Genomic DNA, 25,804 nt, shown 5'->3' with positions numbered 1-25,804 from the left:
ATTAAGTTTCTGAGAAACTGTGCAGATGGGGTGGTAGCTTGCAAGGATAGCGGGTCAAAGGTCTGTTTTCTGACCAGGAGAGTGATGATAATAGATTTGAAGTACCTGAGAGAGGTGATCTGGCAACAACAATCCATTCCTGGCCCCCTGATTCGACCCAAGACAACCCTCCAATGACTACTCCCCACCACCTGATTCTCCTCCTGACCGTCCTACCTGACACCCTCAATCCTACCTGAATGAACCCCCCCCCAATGGTCTGGTCCAACACTTGGCACCATACCCACCCGCCACACCTCACCACTTTACTGCCCCCCCCCCCCCCCCCCAAAAAAACTCTGACATACCAGAATACATCAGCTCATGCTGACATTTTGTGTTGAGTGAGATTTACAGGAGCCTTCATCGGAGCATTGGCCAGAACAATCAGAGGAAGATAAGTAGGTAGATTTTTTGGCATCTGATCAGTGTCAGAAACAGGGGTTGCAATTCTGATTGGAAGATTTGGACCGTTAATTCAGTGTTTAAACTATTTACAATGGGTGTGTGGTAATTTAGTAGCATTGAGTGAGAAAGAAATACTGCAAGATTTGTGTTTATATAGCACCTTACACATCCTTAGAAGATCCCACAGGACTTCAACTGTCAAGTAATTATTAGCTTCATTTTTACAGCCACTGTTTGTAAGATGGACAAAGAAATCAACCAATTTGCATAAAGTGAGGTCCCCACACACACCAATGAGATAAATGACCAGATATTCTCTTCACGATTGTTGGTTGAGGGATAAATGTTAGATGGGACACCATGAAAATGGTGGGTTCACTGTGGTTATTGGCACTGAGGTTAGCTCTCTTCTAATTTAGAATTCTACCTTGGATTGTTCCTTGCTCTTCTCCATCACTAATCTAATCTTAGCCTTACAGTACAATGATTACTCTAACTCGAAACTCGAGTGTTCTCCAACAGACACCTGATCCACTTAGCCTACCTCATTCCGCAGTACCTGATCCAGCAACATTTCCTTCCTAGTTGAACCGAGAACATGCTGATAATAATAATCTTTATTGTCACAAGTACGCTTACATTAACATTGCAATGAAACCATTGTGAAAATTCCCTAGTCGCCACACTCCGCTGCCTGTTCGGGTACACAGCGGGAGGATTCAGAATGTCCAAATCACCTAACAGCATGTCTTTCAGGATTTAGGGGAGGAAACCGAAGCACCCAGAGGAAGTCCATGTAGACACAGGGTAAACGTGCAAGCTCCGCAGACAGTGAACCAATCCAGGAATCAAACCTGGGATCCTGGCGCTGTGACTACTGGCTACTTTGCCGCCCAAGGAAGTTCACCTGAACACATTTCAAAAATATCTTCCCCTTCCTTTGCCTTTACTCGAACAATATTCCCATCAATTTTGGGGTGTCATCCCTTGCATATTCCTGTGATTTTCCCGCAGATTTGCCATGTCCTGCCCTCCCTCCCTCGCTATTTGAAAGCTGACAGAATATCCCAGTTGCTTGATCATACTCTCTCTACTTCTCAACTTTAATCAACTGGATTATTTTCTTGCCACTCCAAGATATTTTCCCTTTTCAACATTATATCTTCCCTAATCAGTACTGCCATCCTACCTCACTCTTTCCCTCTCTATCCTTACTGAACATTTTGTATCCATAAATATCCATAAACAAATGTTAGTCAGATACTCTGATCAGATACTTTTGTTTTTTATTAAAAGGATAAAGCATATAAAGTGGCAAAGATTGCTGGGAGATTAGAGGACTGGGAAATCTTTAGGGGGCAATAGAAAGCTACTTAAAAAGCTATAAAGAAGAGTAAGATAGAGTATGAGAGTAAACTTGCTCAGAATATAAAAACAGACAGTAAAAGTTTTTACAAATATATAAGACAAAAAAGAGTGGCTAAGGTAAATATTGGTCCTTTAGAGGATGAGAAGGGAGTTTTAATAATGGGAAATGAGGAAATGGCTGAGGAACTGAACAGGTTTTTTGGGTCGGTCTTCACAGTGGAAGACACAAATAACATGCCAGCGACTGATAGAAATGAGGCTATGACAGGTGAGGACCTTGAGAGGATTGTTATCACTAAGGAGGGAGTGATGGGCCTGCTAATGGGGCTAAAGGTAGACAAGTCTCCTGGCCCTGATGGAATGCATCCCAGAGTGCTAAAAGAGATGGCTAGGGAAATTGCAGATGCACTAGTGATAATTTACCGAAATTCACTAGACTCTGGGGTGGTCCCAGTGGATTGGAAATTAGCATACGTGACGCCACTGTTTAAAAAAGGAGGTAGGCAGAAAGCAGGAAATTATAGGCCAGTAAGCTTAACTTCGGTAGTAGGGAAGATGCTGGAATCTATCATCAAGGAAGAAATTGCGAGGCATCTGGATAGAAATTGTCCCATTGGGCAGACGCAGCATGGGTTCGTAAAGGGCAGGTCATGCCTAACTAATTTAGTGGAATTTTTTGAGGACATTACCAGTGCAGTAGATAACGGGGAGCCGATGGATGTGGTATATCTGGATTTCCAGAAAGCCTTTGACAAGGTGCCACACAAAAGGTTGCTGCATAAGATAAAGATGCATGGCATTAAGGGTAAAGTAGTAGCATGGATAGAGGATTGGTTAATTAATAGAAAGCAAAGAGTTGGGATAAATGGGTGTTTCTCTGGTTGGCAATCAGTAGCTAGTGGTGTCCCTCAGGGATCCGTGTTGGGCCCACAATTGTTCACAATTTACATAGAAGATTTGGAGTTGGGGACCAAGGGCAATGTGTCCAAGTTTGCAGATGACACTAAGATGAGTGGTAAAGCGAAAAGTGCAGAGGATACTGGAAGTCTGCAGAAGGATTTGGATAGGTTAAGTGAATGGGCTAGGGTCTGGCAGATGGAATACAATGTTGACAAATGTGAGGTTATCCATTTTGGTAGGAATAACAGCAAACGGGATTATTATTTAAACGATAAAATATTAAAGCATGCCGCTGTTCAGAGAGACTTGGGTGTGCTAGTGCATGAGTCAAAGAAGGTTGGTTTACAAGTGCAACAGGTGATTAAGAAGGCAAATGGAATTTTGTCCTTCATTGCTAGAGGGATGGAGTTTAAGACTACGGAGGTTATGTTGCAATTGTATAAGGTATTAGTGCGGCCACACCTGGAGTATTGTGTTCAGTTTTGGTCTCCTTACTTGAGAAAGGACGTACTGGCGCTGGAGGGTGTGCAGAGGAGATTCACTAGGTTAATCCCAGAGCTGGAGGGGTTGGATTATGAGGAGAGGTTGAGTAGACTGGGACTGTACTCGTTGGAATTTAGAAGGATGAGGGGGGATCTTATAGAAACATTTAAAATTATGAAGGGAATAGATAGGATAGATGCGGGCAGGTTGTTTCCACTGGCGGGTGACAGCAGAACAAGGGGATATAGCCTCAAAATAAGGGGAAGTAGATTTAGGACTGAGTTTAGGAGGATCTTCTTCACCCAAAGGGTTGTGAATCTATGGAATTCCTTGCCCAGTGAAGCAGTTGAGGCTCCTTCATTACATGTTTTTAAGGTAAAGATAGATAGTTTTTTGAAGAATAAAGGGATTAAGGGTTATGGTGTTCGGGCCGGAAAGTGGAGCTGAGTCCACAAAAGATCAGCCATGATCTAATTGAATGGCGGAGCAGGCTCCAGGGGCCAGATGGCCTACTCCTGCTCCTAGTTCTTATGTTCTTATGATAGATCCTTATCTGGATTTAGCGTTCAGATTTTACCTTCAGCTGAATCAGATGGCCTCGCCATTTATCTCCCATTGGCCTTGTAACAAGAAATATTCTGTTGGTTATTTCTTCCTGCCATGCACTGTATCACCGACATTCCCTTCTGTTCCTCTTCCCAACACCAACACCCCCCAATTCCCATTCCCTTACACAAAAATCAAAAACATTGTTAACTTCTTCCAATTTTGATGAAAGGTCACAGCCGTGAAACATTAACTCGCGTTTCTTTCTGAGCAGATGCTGTCTTAAGGAGATGAGGAGAAATATTTTCTCTCGCGAGTCGTGAGTCTCTGGAACTCACTTCCGCAAAAGGCATGGAAAGTAGAATCTTTGAATATGTTTAAAGCAGAGCTAGATAGATTCTCTATTAACAAGGGGGTGATTCATTATCGGGGTTGAGGATACAATCAGATCAGCCATGATCTTATTGAATGGCAGAACAGGCTCGAGGGGCCAAGTGGCCCACTCCTGCTCCTAATTCCTATGTTTGTATGATGTTCTGAGTATTTTCAGCTTTTTCTGTTTTTAATCACCTCCTTGCTGTGTGTTAATTGATTGCTGTCATCGCTACAAAACATCGATGATTGTTTTTCTGAACATATTCACTGGGAGTGGCTTGGAACGTGCCACGGATGTAAAGAGCACAATATAAATGCAAACTTTCTATTTCAATTTCACTGGCAGAGTTCTAAATTCCTCTCCAGCTTCTGGTTGCAAAACTGGAAATGTTTACTGCATATAAGTAACATCTTGGGGGTCAAACCTTAATTATCCCCCATAAAGGAGTGACCATCCAGTAAATAAAAACCGAGAGATCATTGAGACATCCCAATTACATCCATTGATGCTCTGTATTTTGAATGGATTGCCTCTCCTTTTCTGTTTCAGTCTTCCCTGAAACACTCAATTTTGTTCCTGTAAATACGCGCCATGCACAAACTCAAAACACCGACCACCAATCCACAAAAGATCCAAGAAAGGTGGTCAAGGTATTTTCCCCAATATCAAGATAAAGCCCCATCCTGCCAGTAGTAGTTGGTCTCACCAGAACAAAGCTCAACACCAATGAACACCTTCCCTGTTTAAATAATCCCCTTGTCAGTGGTCAGATTACACACTGACTGTAACATCTACTTTTAATTAAGCAGTTCAGTGGAATGTGTCTGATCACAGGGACGATGAGCACAATCCAACAAATAGCTTTATACTGATATGCACTGCTACAAGTAATGATGGAAAATCAGCACATCAGTGCAAACGACAAGGCAGAAGACCCAACTTGGCCTCCTCCCCATGTGATGGCAGGAAATAGTTGAATGAAATGGATACAAGCAAAGGCTTTAGGCCCCAACAGCATTCCAGCTGTAGTGAAGACCTGTGTTCTAGAACTACGCAAGCCTCAAAACAGTACGGTAACAAAACTGGCTTCTACCCGACAAATACGTCTTGCCCACAAGGAGATGAATCTAATCACTGCTCCATCAGCCTCCTCTCAAATCATCAGCTAGTGATGGAAGGTGTTAAGCAACATTCCTCACCAATAATCTGGTCAGCAATTCTCAATTTAGGATCCACGTGGACCACTAGGTTCTTGACCTCAGACTTCAACCAACTAGCAGAGTTGACAAGGGAAAGCCAGTGGATGTGGTATATTTGAACTTCTAAAAGACTTTTGACAAAGTCCCGCTTAAGAGATTAGTGTGTAAAATTAAAGCGCATGGGATTAGGGATAGTGTATTCAGATGGATAGAAAACTAGCCAGCAAACAGGAAACAAAGAGTAGGAATAAACAGGTCTTTTTCCAAATGGCAGGTACAGTAGTCCCCCGTTATACCGCGCTCCGCAATATGCGATATATGGCGGGGGGGGGGGGGGGCTTATGGACCCCAACTGTCAGCTTCCCTCTCCGGATCAAAGTAAGCCGGCCGCTGAAATTGACACTGCCCGCTGCTCTCTCCCTCCAATCCAACTTTTAAGTTTTAATGTTTCTGATTGGAGGGAGAGAGCAGCCGGCAGTGTCAATTTCAGCGGCCGGCTCACTTTGATCCGGAGAGGGAAGCTGCTCTCTCACTGAAACAATCAGCCGGCCGCTGAAATTGACACTGCCGGCTGCTCTCTCCCTCCAATCCAACTTTTAAGTTGTTAAAAATGCAGCAGTGCTTGTTTTAATTAGATCCACGATGGGGATTTTAAATTTATTTAAAACCCCCATCGTGGATATCCGCGGCTCGGATGCAACGCGGGTGGCTGTCTTGGACCCCAACACCCGCGTTATAAAGGGGGACTACTGTAGTGACTTGTGGGGTACCGCAGGGATCAGTGGTGGGATCCCAGCTACTCACAATATGCATAAATGATTTAGATGAGGGAACAAAATGTAATATCTCCAAATTTGCAGGTGACACCAAATTAGGTTGAAGGTGAGGTGCGAGCAGGATGCAGAAATCCTTCTGTGTGATTTGGATTGTATTCGCTGGAGTTCAGAAGAATGAGCCGGGGGATGGGGCTGATATCTCATGTAAACCTATAATATTCTAACAGGACTAGACAGGGTAGATGCAGGAAGGATGTTGCCGATGGTGGGGGTACCCAGGACCAGGGGTCATAGTCTGAGGAAATGGGTAGACCATTTAAGGAGATGAGGAGAAATGTCTTGACCCAGACAGTGGTGAGCCTCTGAAATTCATTACCACAGGAAGTACTAGAGGACAACATTGTATGTTTTCAAGATTAAGTTAGATACAGCACTTAGAGTGAAGGGGATAAAAGAATATGGGGTAAAGTGGGATTACGCTATTAAGTTGGATGATCAGCCATGCTCATAATGAATGGCGGAGCAGACTTGAAGGGCTGAATGCCTCCTCATGCTTCTATTTTCTTTGTTTCAATGAATAAAAGATCTAAATTCCAAGGTGTCGTGCATTTGACCAAGTGCAGCATCAAGGAGCGCGAGCAAAAATTAAGTCAATGGGAATCGGAGGGGAAACTCTCCACAATGTGGAAGCATATGTAACACAAAGGAATATGGTTGTGCGTATTGAAGGCATTCATCTCAGCCCCAGGACATCACTGCAGGAGTTCCTCAGGGCAGCATATTGCAGCCAACCATCTATAGCTGCTTTATCCATGACCTTACACTGGAAGAAAGGCCAAAGTGAGAATGTTAACTGATGATTGAAGTATTCAGCTCTATTCTCAACTCCTCAGATAGTGAGGTAATCTATGCCCACATGTAACAAGACCTGGACAACATTTAGACATGGTCTGATCAGTGTCAAATGGCATTCAGACCATCTCCAATAAGAGATAATGTAACTACTCCTCCTGGCCATTCAGCAACAACATCGCCAAATCTCCCACCATCAGTTGTGGACAGCATCAGCGGACAGCATGGTAGCACAAGTGATTAGCACTGTGGCTTCACAGCGCCAGGGTCCCAGGTTCAATTCCCCGCTGGGTCACTGTCTGTGAGGAGTCTGCACATTCTCCCCTTGTCTGCGTGGGTTTCCTCCGGGTGCTCCGGTTTCCTCCCACAGTCCAAAGACGTGCATGTTAGGTGGATTGGCCATGATTAATTGTCTTTCGTGTCCAAAATGGTTAGGAGGGGTTATTGGGTTACGGGGATAGGGTGGAAGTGAGGGCTTAAGTGGGTCGGTACAGACACGATGGGCCGAATGGCCTCCTTCTGCACTGTATGTTCTATGTCCAGTTTAACTGAACCAGCCACAAGTGACTCACCTCCTGACTCCACAAAGTTTTTCTGCAATCTACAAAGAACAAATTAGGAGTGTGATGGAATATTCTTGACTTGCCTGAATGAGTACAGTTCCAACAACAATATTCAAGAAGTTTGAAAATATTCAGAACAAAGGGCTTGCTTGACACACATCCTGTCCATCAACAATGCACCATGGCGTCAGTGTGTACCATCTACAAAATGCAATATATCAACTTTATAAAGCTTCTTCAACAACATCTCCCAAACCAACACTTGGTTTTGGCCTTTCTAAGTATCAACACCTCCAAGTCACATGCCATCATTTCACCATTATGGAGTCAAAATCCTGGAACTCCCAACCCATCAGCAGTGAAACAGCACTGTGAAAGACTGCAATGGTTTAAGAAGGCAACTCACCCAACTTCTCAAAGTCAATAAATGCTGGCCCTGTCAGTAATGTCTACATCCTCTGAATGAATTAGAAAAAAAAATCAAGAAGTCTATTCCACACCCCTAACCCTAAAAAAGAGGCTTTGCAATCAGATCATGGAGAACAATAGATTTCATTAATCCTGTTTCTGATCTATCAAGGTTAAAATACTTGAGAGACTAGAGTAACAGAGGCTCTTTTGAGTACAACAAAGGAGGTTAGAAGATCTGATAATTATGTTCAAAGTCAAGAGTGTGGTGAATCACAATCCTAGTAATTTACACTGTGTTATATTGTATGTGTTGTGTCTTTGTAAGCTCGGTATACGAGCAGTTGCGCGGCTCTGCCCATAGGGGGAAGATGAGGAGTTTGTACTGGGCTCCACCCTTGGCTCCGCCCATGGCTCCTCCCACTAACCGGAAGTATAAAGATCTGCTTCGGAACTTCGACACTCCTCGGTCGAAAAGGAAGCACAAGCCATCGTGGAAGCTATACGTCACTGGAGGCACTACCTCGCAGGTAGGAGGTTCATCCTCATCACCGACCAAAGATCTGTTGCCTTTATGTTTGACAACTCACAAAGGGGCAAAATTAAAAACGATAAGATCCGACGGTGGAGGATCGAACTCTCCACCTACAAGTACGATATTATGTACCGACTCGGGAAGCTCAACGAGCCCCCAGATGCCCTGTCCCGCGGCACGTGCGCCAGCGCGCAAGACGACCGCCTGAAAGCTATCCACAATGACCTCTGCCACCCGCGGGTCACCCGGCTCGCCCACTACGTCAAAGCCCGAAATCTGCCTTTCTCCACTGAGGAGGTAAAAGCCATCACCAGGGATTGCCCGATCTGTGCGGAGTGCAAACCGCACTTCTATAGACCAGACAGGGCCCACCTGGTAAAGGCCTCCTGGCCCTTTGAACACCTCGCAATCAATTTGAAAGGGCCACTCCCCTCGACCAATCGGAATGTGTACTTCCTGAACGTCATCGACGAGTTCTCCCACTTCCCCTTTGCTATCCCGTGCCCCGATATGACCTCCCACACAGTCATTAGGGCCCTGCACAGCATCTTCACCCTGTTTGGTTTCCCCAGCTACGTACACAGCGACAGGGGTTCATTCTTTATGAGCAACAAGCTGCGTCAGTACCTGCTCGACAAGGGCATTGCCTCGAGCAGGACTACCAGCTACAACCCCAGGGGGAATGGGCAGGTGGAGAGGGAGAACACGACAGTCTGGAAGACCGTCCTACTGACCCTCCGGTCCAGGAAGCTCCCGACCTCCCATTGGTAGGAGGTCCTCCCCGACGCGCTCCATGCTATTAGGTCCCTCCTATGTACAGCCACCAACCAGACCGATCATGAGCGGCTATTTGTTTTTTCCAGGGGCACTACCACGGGGGTTTCGCTCCCAGCATGGTTGAAGACACCGGGCCCGGTTCTCCTCCGGAAGCACAACCGGGCACACAAAACTGACCCACTCGTTCAGAGAGTGCTCCTACTCCACTCGAACCTCCAATACGCATTTATCGAATACCCTGACGGCCGTCAGGACACTGTTTCCCTCCGGGACCTGGCGCCTGCAGGATCCAACTCCAACCATACTACATCCGAGGTACCCCTCACACTACACCCCACCCAACCCCCTGCGCCCGGCGCCCCCATGCCTTCAGGTTCACTGCCCGTGCTCCGCGCCTATGGGTTTCCGGCGCTCACCGTCACCAGTCGAACCAGTCGGGTACGAAGCTCGGACCGAATCATCCCCGGAGTCCGCCATCGTACCCTCGCCGACCGCCACCACCCAGCCACCAGAAGAGGCTGCAACCCCGGCGCTTTGTCGATCTCAGAGGATGACTCGACTGCCGGACCGACTCAATTTGTAGACCCATCACCCCCGCCGGACTTGATTTTTTTTACAGGGGGTGAATGTGGTGAATCACAATCCCACTAACCGGAAGTATAAAGATCTGCAGTTGTGAGCCTGCTGCCAGTTCATCTCGTCGCAGGCAGGCTCAGTTGTAAGACTATTAAAACCACTGTTCACTTCCTATCATGTGTCTTGTGAATTGATGGTCACATCAAAGAGTAAATTGGGAAAAGTTATTTCAGCTAATTAGTGAATTGCAGCCATTGGATCATCACCATAACAGCACAAGAGAGATGTTAGGAGTTGTTTTCTTTACATAGAAGGTTATTAGAATGAGTTGCGAGAGCAGATACAATGGGGGAAACAGAATCAATCAGTTTTTAACAGCAAATTGAAAAATATTTGAAGAACAAGTTTTTAGAAGTGGAAGATGAAGGACTGGAGGATGGGACTGTGGATGATGGTCGATCAGACCATGATGGATTGTAAATCCTCCTTCTATGCTGCAAGATTCTGTGATTCTACAACACTGCTCGAGTCTATCAGACCATGAGAGACTGGAGGATAGCAAATGTTGTCCCCTTGTTCAAGAAGGGGAACAGAGTCAACCCGGTAATTATAGACTAGTGAGCCTTACTTCTATTGTGTGCAAAGTCTTGGAAAGGATCATAAGAGATAGGATTTATAATCATCTAGAAAGGAATAATTTGATTAGAGATAGTCAACACGGTTTTGAGAAGGGTAGGTCATGCCTCACAAACCTTATTGAGTTATTTGAGAAGGTGACCAAACAGGTGGTCGAGGGTAAAACAGTTGATGTGGTGTATATGGATTTCAGTAAAGCGTTTGATAAGGTTCCCCACGGTGGGCTATTGCAGAAGATACGGAGGCATGGGATTCAGGGTGATTTAGCACTTTGTATCAGAAATTGGCGAGCTGAAAGATGACAGAGGGTGGTGGTTGATGGGAAATGTTCAGCTTGGAGTTCAGTTACTAGTGGTGTACCACAAGGATCTGTTTTGGGGCCACTGCTGTTTGTTATTTTTATAAATGACCTCGAGGAGGGTGCAGAAGGATGGGTGTGTAAATTTGCGGATGACACTATGTTGGTGGAGTTGTGGACAGTGCGGAAGGATGTTGCAGGTTACAGAGGGGCATAGATAAGCTGCAGAGCTGGGCTGAAAAGTGGCAAATGGAGTTTAATGCAGGAAAGTGTGAGGTGATTCATTTTGGAAGGAGTAACAGGAATACAGAGTACTGGGCTAATGGTAACATTCTTGGTAGTGTGGATGAGCAGAGATATCTCGGTGTCCATGTGCATAGATCCCTGAAAGTTGCCACCCAGGTTGATAGGGTTGTTGAGAAGGCGTACAGTGTGTTAGCTTTTATTGGCAGAGGGATTGAGTTTCGGAACCATGAGGTCATGTTGCAGCTGTACAAAACTCTGGTGCTGCCGCATTTGGAGTACTGTGTACAGTTCTGGTCGCCGCATTATAGGAAGGAGGTGGAAGCATTGGAACGGGTGCAGAGGAGATTTAGCAGGATGTTGCCTGGTATGGAGGGAAGATCTTATGATGAAAGGCTGAGGGACATGAGGCTGTTTTCGTTAGAAAGAAGGTGACTTAATAGAGGCATAGAAGATGATCAGAGGATTAGATAGGGTGGAGAGTGAGAGCCTTTTTCCTCAGATGGTGATGGCTAGCAAGAGGGGACATAGCTTTAAATTGAGGGGAGATAGATATAGGACAGATGTCAGAGGTAGGTTGTTTACTCAGAGTAGTAAGGTCATGGGATGCCCTGCCTGCAACAGTAGTGGACTCGCCAACATTAAGGGCATTTAAATGGTCATTGGATAAACATATGGATGACAATGGAATAGTGTAGATGGGTTTTAGAGTGGTTTCAGGGGTCGGCGCAACATCGAGAGCCGAAGGGCCTGTACTGCGCTGTAATGTTCTATTGTTCTATTCTGTGATGGATCGGAAATCCTCCTTCTATGCTGCAAGATTCTATGATTCTACAACACTGCTCGCTACGTTGAAGAAATTCTCAAAGCTAACAAGGGAGGGCAACAATCCACCGACACCACTGCAAATTCAAATATAAATAAAGACAGAGGATATACAGACTGTCCCAGTGACAGTGCTCACTGTATATGAAATACTTCTCAAATTCAGAATCGGGGAATGAGCCATAGTTCTGTCAATTTCTCTAATTTCACCGACCATTGATGAACAATTCAAAGAAGCAACACAAAAAGGACATCTGAGGTCATTCAGGTCTTGACGTTTTCATTGTCACATGCAGTGTTCTGACAATAGATTGTATGGGATGCACTATGCAGAAATTCATAGACTATGTCACAATATGCCATGTTATGGCCAAAACTGTTGCCCTAATCCGAGCAGACATCATTCAGGAGGTACACTGGTGTTATTAAATGCCCTCATAGCCACAATGGGGTTTGTGGGGGGGGTGGGGGTCGGGGTGGAGAGAGTAACAAGAATTATGAAGACGAGAGATTATTTTTCAAACTGGAAGGTAAAATTACTGCTGATGTTTGTAAAAAAAAAAAGACACTTACCATTTGCAGAATAATCAGAAGAGTCTTTGTGGCTCATATTCTGACTGTAGAGCTGCCAATCTGCACTGCAAATGCAATATCAGCAGTTATGCAGCGTGTAATCCTTTTGCTCTGTCAGGAGTTCCTTGATGAATGAACTATTCTGATCCAATTATTGATCCTTTTCGTTTTCCTTTCTGTTGCGCTCAGCAACATGGAGAAAGCTCATTCATCTAACATAGCAGAAATTGTTTCAATCTAACTGGTTGTGTTTCTTTTAACCTATACATTGCCTACCTTCATTGTTTCACTTGATCCAACATTGCCCTGCACAGCTACATAGTCAACGATAGTACAAATCCCAGACATACCGTGATTAACGACAATGGCATTGCCTGTAAGGCAGCACGGTTGTTGACTGCACTGTCACCGGGACAGTGCGTTCAGCAGCAGGGACATTGACTGCACTGTCACAGGAACCGTCAGAACAGCAGCAGGGACATCGGCTGCACTGTCACCGGGCCAGTCCGTACAGCAGCAGGGACACGACTGCACTGTCACTGGGACCATCGGTACAGCAGCAGGGACATCGACTGCACTGTCACCGGGATAGTCTGTACAGCAGCAGGGACATCAACTGCACTGTCACCGGGACAGTCGGTACAGCAGCAGAGACATGTTACCGACATAATCCCACAAGAGCAGGGACATTGCCTGCACTGTCACCGTAACTGTCAGTAAAGCAGCAGGGACATCGACTGCACTGTCGCCGGGACAGTCGGTACAGCAGCAGAGACATCGACTGAACTGTCACCGGGACAGTCCGTACAGCAGCAGGGACATCGACTGCACTGTCACCGGGACAGTCCGTACAGCAGCAGGGACATCAACTGCACTGTCACTGGGACCATCGTTACAGTAGCAAGGACATGTAACCGGCATAGTCCTACAAGGATCAGGGACACTGCCTGCACTGTCAACGGGACAGTCCGTACAGCAGCAGGGTCATTGATTGTACTGTCACCAAGACAGTCCATTCGGGACCAGGGACATCGACTGCGCTGTCACCGGGACAGTCCGTACAGCAGCAGGGACATGGCCTGCACTGTCATTGTAACCGTCAGTACAGCAGCAGGGACATCGACTGCACTGTCACCGGGACCATTGGTACAGCAGCAGGGACATGGCCTGCACTGTCACCATAACCGTCAGTACAGCAGCAGGGACATCGGCTGCACTGTCACCGGGACAGTCCGTACAGCAGCAGAGACATCAACTGCACTGTCACCGTAACCGTCGGTACAGCAGCAGGGACATCGACTGCACTGTCACCGGGACAGTCGGTACAGCAGCAGAGACAGCGATTGCACTGTCACCGGGACAGTCCGTACAGCAGCAGAGACATCAACTGCACTGTCACCGTAACCGTCGGTACAGCAGCAGGGACATCGACTGCACTGTCGCCGGGACAGTCGGTACAGCAGCAGGGACATCGACTGCACTGTCACCGGGACAGTCGGTATTTTAGCAGAGACAGCGATTGCACTGTCACCGGGATAGTCCGTACAGCAGCAGGGACAACGACTGCACTGTCACTGGGACAGTCGGTACAGCAGCAGGGACATCGACTGCACTGTCACCGGGACAGTCCGCACAGCAGCAGGGACAACGACTGCACTGTCACTGGGACAGTCGGTACAGCAGCAGGGACATCGACTGCACTGTCACCGGGACAGTCGGTACAGCAGCAGAGACATCAACTGCACTGTCACCGTAACCGTCAGTACAGCAGCAGGGACATCGACTGCACTGTCACCGGGACAGTCGGTACAGCAGCAGAGACATTGACTGCACTGTCACCGGGACCGTCGGTACAGCAGCAGAGACATCGACTGCACTGTCATCGGGACAGTCCGCACAGCAGCAGAGACATTGACTGCACTGTCACCGGGACCGTCGGTACAGCAGCAGGGACATCGATTGCACTGTCACCGGGATAGTCCGTACAGCAGCAGGGACAACGACTGCACTGTCACTGGGACAGTCGGTACAGCAGCAGGGACATCGACTGCACTGTCACCGGGACAGTCCGCACAGCAGCAGGGACAACGACTGCACTGTCACTGGGACAGTCGGTACAGCAGCAGGGACATCGACTGCACTGTCACCGGGACAGTCGGTACAGCAGCAGAGACATCAACTGCACTGTCACCGTAACCGTCAGTACAGCAGCAGGGACATCGACTGCACTGTCACCGGGACAGTCGGTACAGCAGCAGAGACATTGACTGCACTGTCACCGGGACCGTCGGTACAGCAGCAGAGACATCGACTGCACTGTCATCGGGACAGTCCGCACAGCAGCAGGGACATCGACTGCACTGTCACCGGGACCGTCGGTACAGCAGCAGGGACATCGACTGCACTGTCACCGGGACAGTCCGCACAGCAGCAGAGACATCGACTGCACTGTCACCGGGACAGTCCGCACAGCAGCAGGGACATCGACTGCACCTTCACCGGGACCGTTGGTACAGCAGCAGGGTCATGGCCTGCACTGTCACCGGGACAGTCCGCACAGCAGCAGGGACATCGACTGCACTGTCAGCGGGACAGTCCGCACAGCAGCAGGGTCATGGCCTGCACTGTCACCGGGACCATCGGTTCAGCAGCAGGGACATCAACTGCACTATCACCGGGACCATCGGTACAGCAGCAGGGACATGGCCTGCACTGTCACCATAACCGTCAGTACAGCAGCAGGGACATCAACTGCACTGTCACCGGGACCGTCGGTACAGCAGCAGGGACATTGACTGCACTATCATCGGGACAGTCGGTACAGCAGCAGGGACATCAACTGCACTGTCACCGTAACCGTCTGTACAGCAGCAGGGACATCGACTGCACTCTCATTGGGACAGTCGGTACATCAGCAGAGACATCAACTGCACTGTCACCGTAACCGTCAGTACAGCAGCAGGGACATGGCCTGCACTGTCACCGGGACAGTCCGTACAGCAGCAGGGACATCGACTGCACTGTCACCGGGACAGTCGGTACAGCAGCAGAGACATCAACTGCACTGTCACCGGGACAGTCCGTACAGCAGCAGGGACATCGACTGCACTGTCACCGGGACAGTCCGCACAGCAGCAGGGACATCGACTGCACTGTCACCGGGACAGTCCGCACAGCAGCAGGGACATCGACTGCACTGTCACCGGGACAGTCGGTACAGCAGCAGGGACATCGACTGCACTGTCACCGGGACAGTCCGCACAGCAGCAGGGACATCGACTGCACTGTCACCGGGACAGTCGGTACAGCAGCAGGGACATCGACTGCACTGTCACCGGGACAGTCGGTACAGCAGCAGAGACATCAACTGCACTGTCACCGTAACCGTCAGTACAGCAGCAGGGACATCGACTGCACTGTCACTGGGACAGTCGGTACAGCAGCAGGGACATCGACTGCACTGTCACCGGGACAGTCGGTACAGCAGCAGAGACATCAACTGCACTGTCATTGGGAAAGTCAATACAGCAGCATGGATACGGACAGCACTGTCACCGGAACATATCAGCATAAGAGTTTTAAAGGATACTCTTTATGAAGGAGGTGGAAAGGTGCTGAGATTTGCAGAGCTTAGAAACAGCTGAAGGTACAGCTATCAATGGTGGACATAGGAAGTTGGGGATGTGAGCAAAGTTAGCTTTAGGACAACATAGAGATCTCGGACAATTCTGGGGCAGAAACTTTAATATGGCACTTCAACACAAAATTAATTTCCACGGAAGTTGCAACAGTAGCATCAATGCAACCAAACAAGGCATAAGAGACCTATGGTTCAAGGTTTCACTACACAGTCGCTTTACATCTCTCCAAATTTATCATTTCAGCAAGCCGAGAACTGGTAACTATTTGACTGTTGGAAAAATATGTTATCACAAAATGAATAATCTTTATTAACATCACAAGTAAGCTTACTTTAACACTGCAATGAAGTTACTGTGGAAATCCCCTAGTCGCCGCACTACAGTGCCTGTTCGGGTACACGGAGGGGGAATTCAGAATGCCCAATTACCTAACAGCACGTCTTTTGTTGGAGGAATCCGGAGCACCCGGAGGAAAACCAGACAGACACAGGGAGAACATGCAGACTCCGCACAGACAGTGACCCAAGCTGGGAATCGAACCTGGCGCTGTGAAGCAGCAGTGCTAACTTATTAAGATTCACAAGGTAACAATTAGCCTCCCTGTGGTTAATTATAACCCATTATAGCTCTCTCATTAACTGATTATATCAATATTTAAAACATTTTCCGTGGAGGGCAACTCTGAACACAAGAAATATGAAGAATAAACCACACAGCCCTTCCAGCCTGTTCCACCATTCAAAATGATCAAGGCTGATCTTGGGCTTCAACCCTACCCATTTCCCATTTGCTTTGATTCTTTTAGTGACCAAAAATCTGTCTATCCCAGCTTTAAATGTATTCAATGGAGAATTATTCTGAATCCTCTGGGGGCAGATAATTCTAATGATTGACAACCCTTTGAGTGAAGTAATTTCCCTTAATCGCCGTCCTAAATAATCGGACTATTCCTCGAGTACTGATGACGGTGCCCCATGAATCAAAACCCCAACGCCCCACACACTGAGCCATGCATTTATTTCTCTAATTTGCTTGACCCTATGACAATTGGTGTGTGGTGTATGTGCATTGGGTGAAGATATTACAGTTTGTGAGGCCAGCCGATTTTACAAATCCACATTATCTTGCTGAGCCTGTAATGTTACAGCTTCCAGTTACCTGAATAAATTAATATTGGATTAAGACATGAGTCCTCAGATTGTCAGTTCTCAGTATGATACTTGACAGTTTTAGCTCTTTCTTTCACCAATGTCTGATAGCTTATTTCCTGTGTTTCAGGTTCACATCAGTTAGGTTTTTGATAAATTCTTACATGGGATTTGGGCAACACTGGAAAGGCCAGCACTTTCTGCCCATCCCTAAATGCCCTTGAACTAAGTGGCTTGGCATCTTAGAGGACAGTTAAGAGTCAACCACATTGCTGTGGGTCTTGATTCACATGTTGGCCAGACCAGGTAAGGATGGGACTTCCGGTGGGGGCAATGCGGAGCTAAGCCGCACATTCGGCAGCTCCCGCTGAAAACGGACTTTGGGGCTCTTTTCAGGGCCCCCAACGGAGCTGTGTAGGCAAATCCCGACGTGGGAAGAGGACAGGAGTCGACCCCTACGGTCCTATGGTCCGGACCAGGAGTGGGGTAAGGAGAAAAACGGAGAAAGCACCCCTGAAAAAGCGGGGGAAGGAAGACAAAATGGTGGCCGGCAGAGGCCTTGAGGAGCTGAGGCAGTGGGCTCAGGAGCAGTAGGCAACTCTGCTGCGCTGCTTCCAGGAGCTTAAGTTGGAGCTGCTGGAGTCGTTGAAGGTAACCAACAGGGAGCTGATGGAGACCCAGACAGCCCAGGGGGCTGTGATCCGGGAGCTGCAGCAGCAGGCCTCCGAAAGGGAGGATGAGGCCTTGGCCGTCGCGGGGAAGGTGGAGATGCACGAGGCGCTCCATAAAAGATGGCAGGAGCGGTTCGAGGAGCTGGACAACCGGTCGAGGAGGAAGAATTTGCGGATCCTGGGCCTCACGGAGGGGCTGGAGGGGTCGGACCTGGCGGCCGATGTGGCGGTTATGTTAAACTCGCTGATGGGGGCTGGGTCCTTCCAGGGGCCCCTGGAGTTAGAGGGGGCCCACAGAATTCTGGCTAGGAGGCCCAAGCCGAACGAGCCTCCGAGGGCGGTGTTGGTGCGGTTTCATCGGTTCGTGAATCGGGAGTGTGCGCTCCGGTGGGCCAAGAAGGAGCGGAGCAGCAAGTGGGAGAACACGGAGGTGCGGATCTTCCAGGACTGGAGTGCGGAGGTGGCGAGGCGGAGGGCCGGGTTTAACCGGACGAAGGCAGTGCTCCATAGACGGAGTGTGAAGTTCGGCATGTTGCAGCCGGCGCGTCTGTGGGTCACCTATAAGGATCGGCACCATTATTTTGAGTCCCCGGAGGAGGTGTGGGCCTTTGTGCAGGCCGAGAAATTGGACTCAAACTGAGGGTCTAAGATGGGGGATGCTGTGTAATACTGTATTTGTATTTGCTTGGTTTAATGTAAGAAGTGGGTTGGCCTTAGGGTGGGTGGGGTGATGTCGATTTGTCCTTTCTATATGGGTTTTTCTGTAGGGGTCTGGTGGACGGGTTTGGGCAGGGGGAGTTCGGGGAGCTGGTGGGGGGACTGACGATGGGAGTAGCCCTGGAGAACACGGGGCCGGGCTGCTGCTGAAACGGTCAGGAAGGAGCTGGAGGACTCAGGGGGTGCTGGAGGAGGGAGTTGCCGCCGTGGGAAACTGGCAGAGCGGGGGACGCTGGCCGGTGGTGGGCAAGGGATGGGGTATGGCTAATCAGCAGGGGAGGGGGGCAGGGAGCCCTCTAATCCGGCTGATAACCTGGAATGTGAGGGGGCTGAATGGGCCGGTCAAACAGGACCGGGTATTTGCGCACCTGAAGGGGCTGAAGGCGGATGTGGCCATGCTCCAGGAGTCACACCTCAGAGTGGTGGACCAGGTTCGGCTGAGGAAGGGATGGGTGGGCCAAGTATTTCACTCAGGGCTGGATGAGAAGAGTAGGGGGGTGGCGATCCTGGTGGGGAAGGAGGTGTCGTTTGAGGCGTTAAATGTGGTGGCTGACAGTGGCGGGAGATATGTGATGGTGAGTGGTAAGCTGCAGGGGGAGCGGGTGGTGTTGGTGAATGTTTACGCCCCAAATTGGGACGATGCGGGGTTTATGGGGCGTATGTTGGGCCGCATGCTGGACCTGGAGGTGGGGGGCCTGATCATGGGGGGGGGGGACTTCAACACGGTACTGGATCCCCCATTGGATCGATCCAAGTCCTGGACGGGTAGGAGGCCGGTGGCTGCTAAGGTGTTGAGGGAGTTTATGGACCAGATTGGGGGGGTGGATCCCTGGAGGTTTGCGGGGCCAAGGGCCAGGGAGTACTCGTTTTTCTCCCACGTACATAAGGCCTACTCGAGGATTGATTTTTTTGTCCTGAGCAGTGGGTTGGTTTTGAGGGTGGAGGATGTGGAATACTCCGCCATTGCCATTTCAGATCATGCCCCCGCACTGGGTGGGCCTCGGGCTGGGGGAAGAGAGGGACCAATGTCCGCTCTGGCGCTTGGGGGTGGGGCTGCTGGCAGATGGGGAGGTGGCCGAGAGGATTCGGGGGTGTATCGAGAGGTACCTTGAGGCCAATGACAACGGGGAGGTCCGAGTGGGGACGGTCTGGGAGGCATTGAAGGCGGTGATGAGGGGGGAATTGATCTCCATCCGAACCCATAGGGAGCAGAGGGAGAGGGAGAGACTGATAGGGGAGATGGTGCGGGTGGATAGGAGATATGCGGAGGCTCCAGAGGAGGGATTGCTGGGAGAGGCGCGTTGCCTTCAGGCCAGATTCGACCTATTGACTACCAGAAAGGCGGAAGCTCAGTGGAGGAAAGCACAGGGGGCGGTATATGAGTATGGGGAGAAGGCGAGCAGGATGCTGGCACACCAGCCCCGAAAACGGGACGTGGCCAGGGAGATTGGGGGAGTGACGGATAAGGCTGGGAAGGTGGTGCGGAGAGGACTAGATGTTAATGGAGTCTTCAGAGACTTCTATGGGGAACTGTACCGGTCGGAACCCCCGGTGGAGGGGGGTGGAATGGGGCACTTCTTGGACAAGCTGCGATTCCCGAGGGTGGAGGAGGAGCAGGTGGAGGGACTGGGGGCGCCGATCGAGCTGGAGGAGGTGGTCAAAGGGATAGGGAGCATGCAGTCGGGGAAGGCGCCAGGGCCGGACGGGTTTCCGGCGCAATTTTATAAAAGGTATTTGGACCTGTTGGGCCCCCTGTTGGTCCGGACCTTTAACGTTGATTTCCTTGATCCTGAAGAGGGACAAGGACCTTCTGCAGTGTGGGTTATATAGGCCGATTTCGCTGCTAAACGCCGACGCTAAGCTGCTGGCAAAGATCCTGGCCACTAGAATAGAGGATTGCGTGCCCGAGGTCATTCATGAGGACCAGACGGAGTTTGTGAAGGGAAGGCAGTTGAATGCGAACGTGCAAATGCTCCTCAATGTCATTATGATGCCGGCCATGGAAGGGGAGACGGAGATAGTGGTGGCATTGGATGCGGAGAAGGCCTTTGATAGGGTTGAGTGGGAGTATTTGTGGGAGGTGCTGGATAGGTTTGGGTTTGGGGAGGGGTTTATCCGGTGGGTGAGGCTGCTCTACGAGGCCCCGATGGAGAGTGTAGCCACAAATAGGAGGAGGTCGGAGTACTTTCGGCTGTACCGGGGGACGAGACAGGGGTGCCCCCTGTCCCCCTTGCTCTTCGCGTTGGCGATTGAGCCCCTGGCCATGGCATTGAGGGAGACAGGGAACTGGAGGGGCCTGGTGCGGGGTGGGGAGGATGCCGGAGGTGATGAGGATTCTTAGTGAATTCGGTGGTTTCTCTGGGTATAAGTTGAACCTGGGCAAGACTGAGTTGTTTGTGGTGCATCCGGGGGATCAAGAGGAGGGGATTCGTAGCCTCCACTGAAGCAGGCAGGGAAGAGCTTCAGGTACCTAGGGGTCCAGGTGGCTGGGAGTTGGTGGGCCCTGCACAATCTCTACCTCACAAGGTTGGTGGAGCAGATGGAGGAGGAGTTTAAGAGCTGTCACTGGCGGGGAGGGTACAGTCCGTTAAGATGATGGTGCTCCCGCGGTTTTTGTTCCTGTTCCAGTGCCTCCCCATCCTTACCCCGAAGGCCTTTTTTAGGAGGGTCAACAGGAGTATTACGGGATTTGTGTGGGCGCATGGGACTCCGAGGGTGAGAAGGGTGTTCCTGGAACGGGGCAGGGATAGGGGGGGCTAGCGCTGCCCAACCTCTGTGGGTACTATTGGGCTGCCAACGCAGCGATAGTGCGTAAGTGGGTGATGGACGGGGAAGGGGCAGCATGGAAGAGGATGGAGGTGGCGTCCTGTGTGGGCACGAGCCTGGATGCGCTGGTAACGGCGTCGTTGCCGCTCCCTCCAACGAGGTATACCACGAGCCCGGTGGTGGCGGCTACCCTCAAAATTTGGGGGCAATGGAGACGACATAGGGGAGAATTGGGGGGCTCGATGGAGGCCCCGATACGGGGGAACCATCGGTTTGTCCCAGGGAACATTGATGGCGGATTTCTGGGCTGGCACAGGGCAGGGGTTAGGAGGTTGAGGGACCTGTTTGTGGAGGGGAGGTTCGCGAGCTTGGGGGAGTTAGAGGGGAAGTTTGGGCACCCCCGGGGAACATGTTTAGGTACATGCAGGTGAGGGCGTTTCCCAGGCAGCAGGTGGAGGGGTTCCCCTTGCTGCCCCCATGTGGAGTGCGGGATCGGTTGCTCTCGGGGGTGTGGGTTGGAGGAGGGAGGATTTTGGACATATACCGGGTAATGCAGGAGGTAGACGAGGCCTCGGTGGAGGAACTGGAGGGTAAATGGGAAGAGGAGCTGGGTGAGGAGATTGAGGGGGGGACATGGGCGGACGCCCTGGAGAGAGTGAATTCCTCCTCTTCCTGTGCGAGGCTTAGCCTCATACAGTTCAACGTGCTGCATAGGGCCCACATGACTGGGACGAGGATGAGTAGGTTTTTCGGGGGCGAGGACAGGTGTGCTAGGTGCTCGGGGAGCCCAGCGAACCACGCCCATATGTTTTGGGCGTGCCCAGCGCTGGGGGAGTTTTGGAAGGGGGTAGCAAGAACGGTGTCGAGGGTGGTGGGATCCAGGGTCAAGCCAGGCTGGGGACTCGCAATATTTGGGGTGGCAGAGAAGCCGGGAGTGCAGGAGGCGAAAGAGGCCGGTGTTCTGGCCTTTGCGTCCCTAGTAGCCCGGCGGAGGATCTTGCTCCAATGGAAGGATGCGAGGCCCCCAGGCGTGGAGGCCTGGATCAATGATATGGCGGGGTTTATTAAATTGGAGAAGGTGAAATTAGCCCTGAGGGGATCAGTACTAGGGTTCTTTAGGCGGTGGCAGCCTTTCCTGGACTTCCTGGTGGAACGGTAGGGAAATAGGCCGGCAGCAGCAGCAACCCGGGGGGGGTTTAGATCCGTGGGAGGGAGAACTGTGTACATGGGTTTGTGGGATGTGGCGGGTGTTATCTCTTTCCCTTTTGTTGTTTGGGTGTTCTTTTGTTTTTTTTTCTTTTGTTTGTAGTTGCTTTTGAAGTTGGGTGGGTATTGTTCTTGGGGCGTTACCGCAGTTGTTTTGTTAATAGAGTTGAGATGTTTATATTTTGTAAAAATTTCAATAAGAGTTATTTTTTTTTAAAAAGACCAGGTAAGGATGGCAGATTTCCTTCCCAAAAGGACATCAGTAAATCAGATGTTTTTTACAATAGCTCCATGGCCACCATCACGGACACTAACTTTATAAATTAAATTTCACAAGCTGCCGTTGTGCGGCAGGTTAGTAGCCAGGGTCTCTGGATTACTAGTTCAGTGACATTATCAAAATATCACCAAGACGTGACTGGCTTAACCCTGCCCTGTGCTGCCCTAACTACTCTCAGCACAAGTAGGAGCAAAAGTACAAGTGGTATCAGTGGGCCTGGAATAGAACATAGAACATTACAGCGCAGTACGGGCCCTTCGTTCCTCCATGAAGCACCGACCTGTGAAACCATCTGAAGCCTATCTGACCTACACTATTCCATTTTCATCCATATGTCTATCCAGTGACCACTTAAATGCCCTTAAAGTTGGCGAGTCTACTACTGTTGCAGGCAGGGCGTTCCACACCCCTACTACTCTCTGAGTAAAGAAACTGCCTCTGACATCTGTCCTATATCTACCACCCCTCAATTTAAAGCTATGTCCCCTCGTGTTGGTCATCACCATCCGAGGAAAGAGACTCTCACTGTCCCTGTTGGGGGGGGGGGGGTTGTTGGGTTACGGGTATAGGGTGGATACGTGGGTTTGAGTAGGGTGATAATTGCTCGGCACAACATTGAGGGCCGAAGGGCCTGTTCTGTGATGTACTGTTCTATGTTCTACTCCAGGAGCGGCCGCACCAGAGTTATGTACAGCTGCAGCATGACCTTGTGGCTCCGAAACTCAATCCCCCTACTGATAAAGGCTAGCACACCATACTCCTTCTTAACAGCCCTATTAACCTGGGTGGCAACTTTCAGGGATTTATGTACCTGGATGCCGAGATCTCTCTGTTCATCTACACTACCAAGAATCTTGCCATTAGCCCAGTACTCTGCATTCCTGTTATTCCTTCCAAAGTGAACCACCTCACACTTTTCCGCATTAAACTCCATCTGCCACCTCTCAGCCCAGCTCTGCAGCTTATCTATGTCCCTCTGTATCCTATAACATCCTTCAGCACTATCCACAACTCCACCGAACTTCGTGTCATCTGCTAATTTACTAACCCATCCTTCTACACCCTCTTCCAGGTCATTTATAAAAATGACAAACAGCAGTGGCCCCAAAACAGATCCTTGCGGTACACCACTAGTAACTGAACTCCAGGATGAACATTTGCCATCAACCACCACCCTCTGTCTTCTTTCAGCTAGCCAATTACTGATCCAAACCGCTAAATCACCTTCAATCCCACACTTCCTTATTTTCTGCAATAGCCTACCGTGGGGAAACTTATCAAACGCCTTACTGAAATCCATATACACCACATCAACCGCTGTACCCTCATCCACCTGTTTGGTCACCTTCTCAAAAAACTCAATAAGGTTTGTGAGGCATGACCTACCCTTCACAAAACCGTGTTGACTATCGCTAATCAACTTGTTCTTTTCAAGATGATTATAAACCCTATCTCTTATAACCTTTTCCAACATTTTACCCACAACCGAAGTAAGGCTCACAGGTCGATAATTACCAGGGTTGTCTCTACTCCCCTTCTTGAACAAGGGGACAACATTTGCTATTCTCCAGTCTTCCGGCGCTATTCCTGTCGACAAAGACGACATAAAGATCAAGGACAAAGGCTCTGCAATCTCCTCCCTGGCTTCCCAGAGAATCCTAGGATAAATCCCATCTGGCCCAGGGGACTTATCTATTTTTACACTTTCCAAAATTGCTAACACCTCCTCCATGTGAATCTCAGTTCCATCTAGCCTGGTCGACTGAACCTCAGTATTCTCCTCGACAACATTGTCTTTCTCCAGTGTAAACACTGACGAAATATATCCATTTAACGCTTCCCCTATCTCCTCTGATTCCACACACAACTTTCCACTACTATCCTTGATTGGCCCTAATCTTACTCTAGTCATTCTTTTGTTCCTGATATACCTATAGAAAGCCTTAGGGTTTTCCTTGATCCTATCCACCAACGACTTTTCGTGTCCTCTCCTCGCTCTTCTTAACTCTCCCTTTAGGTCCTTCCTGGCTAACTTGTAACTCTCAAGTGCCCTAACTGGGCCTTGATGTCTCATCCTAACATAAGCCTTCTTCTTCCTCTTGACAAGTGCTTCAACTTCCTTAGTAAACCACGGTTCCCTTGCTCGACAACTTCCTCCCTGCCTGACAGGTACATACTTATCAAGGACACGCAGTAGCTGTTCCTTGAAAAAGCTCCATATTTCGATTGTACCCATCCCCTGCTGTTTCCTTCCCCATCCTATACATCCTAAATCTTGCCGAATAGCATCATAATTGCCTTTCCCCCAGCTATAATTCTTGCCTTGCGGTATATACCTATCACTGCCCATCGCTAAAGTAAACATAACCGAATTGTGATCACTATCACCAAAGTGCTCACTTACATCTAAATCTAACACCTGGCCGGGTTCATTACCCAGTACCAAATCCAATGTGGCATCGCCCCTTGTTGGCCTGTCTACATACTGTGTCAGAAAAACCTCCTGCACACACTGCAGAAAAACTGACCCATCTATAGTACTCGAACTATAGTATTTCCAGTCAATATTTGGAAAGTTAAAGTCCCCCATAACAACTACCCTGTTACTCTCGCTCATGTCGAGAATCATCTTTGCATGGATTATGGTAGAATGATGGGGTGTAGATTAATTTGTTCTTAATCTAGGACAAATGTTCAGCACAACATCGTGGGCCAAAGGGCCTGTTCTGTGCTGTATTTGTCTATGTTTCTATGTTCTAACTAAGGGGAAAAGCTGCTCCCTATCCACCCTGTCCATGCCCCTTATAATCTTGCACACCTCTATCAGCTCACCCCCCCCAATCCTCTGTGCTCCAGCGAAAACAACCCAAGCCTATCCAACCTCTCTTCATAATTGTTCCATTCCAGGGAGCAACCAGGTGAATCGCCTCTGCAACCTCTCCAGTGCAATCACATCCTTCCTATAATGTGGCGACCAGAACTGCATACAGCCAT

The 25,804-nt window shown here is 49.3% G+C and overlaps 1 protein-coding gene across 9 annotated transcripts in view; it reads right to left on the bottom strand.

The window, feature by feature from the left end:
* Positions 1 to 25,804, bottom strand: part of LOC119954104 (rho GTPase-activating protein 32-like) — a 726,718-nt gene that overhangs the window by 228,926 nt on the left and 471,988 nt on the right. The window lies entirely within an intron of this gene.

The sequence above is a fragment of the Scyliorhinus canicula genome, chromosome 19 (genome assembly GCF_902713615.1).
Source record: "Scyliorhinus canicula chromosome 19, sScyCan1.1, whole genome shotgun sequence".
Taxonomy (NCBI): domain Eukaryota; kingdom Metazoa; phylum Chordata; class Chondrichthyes; order Carcharhiniformes; family Scyliorhinidae; genus Scyliorhinus; species Scyliorhinus canicula.
Note: the sequence above shows the minus strand (reverse complement) of the source record. Positions and strands in the feature narration are given on the sequence as shown.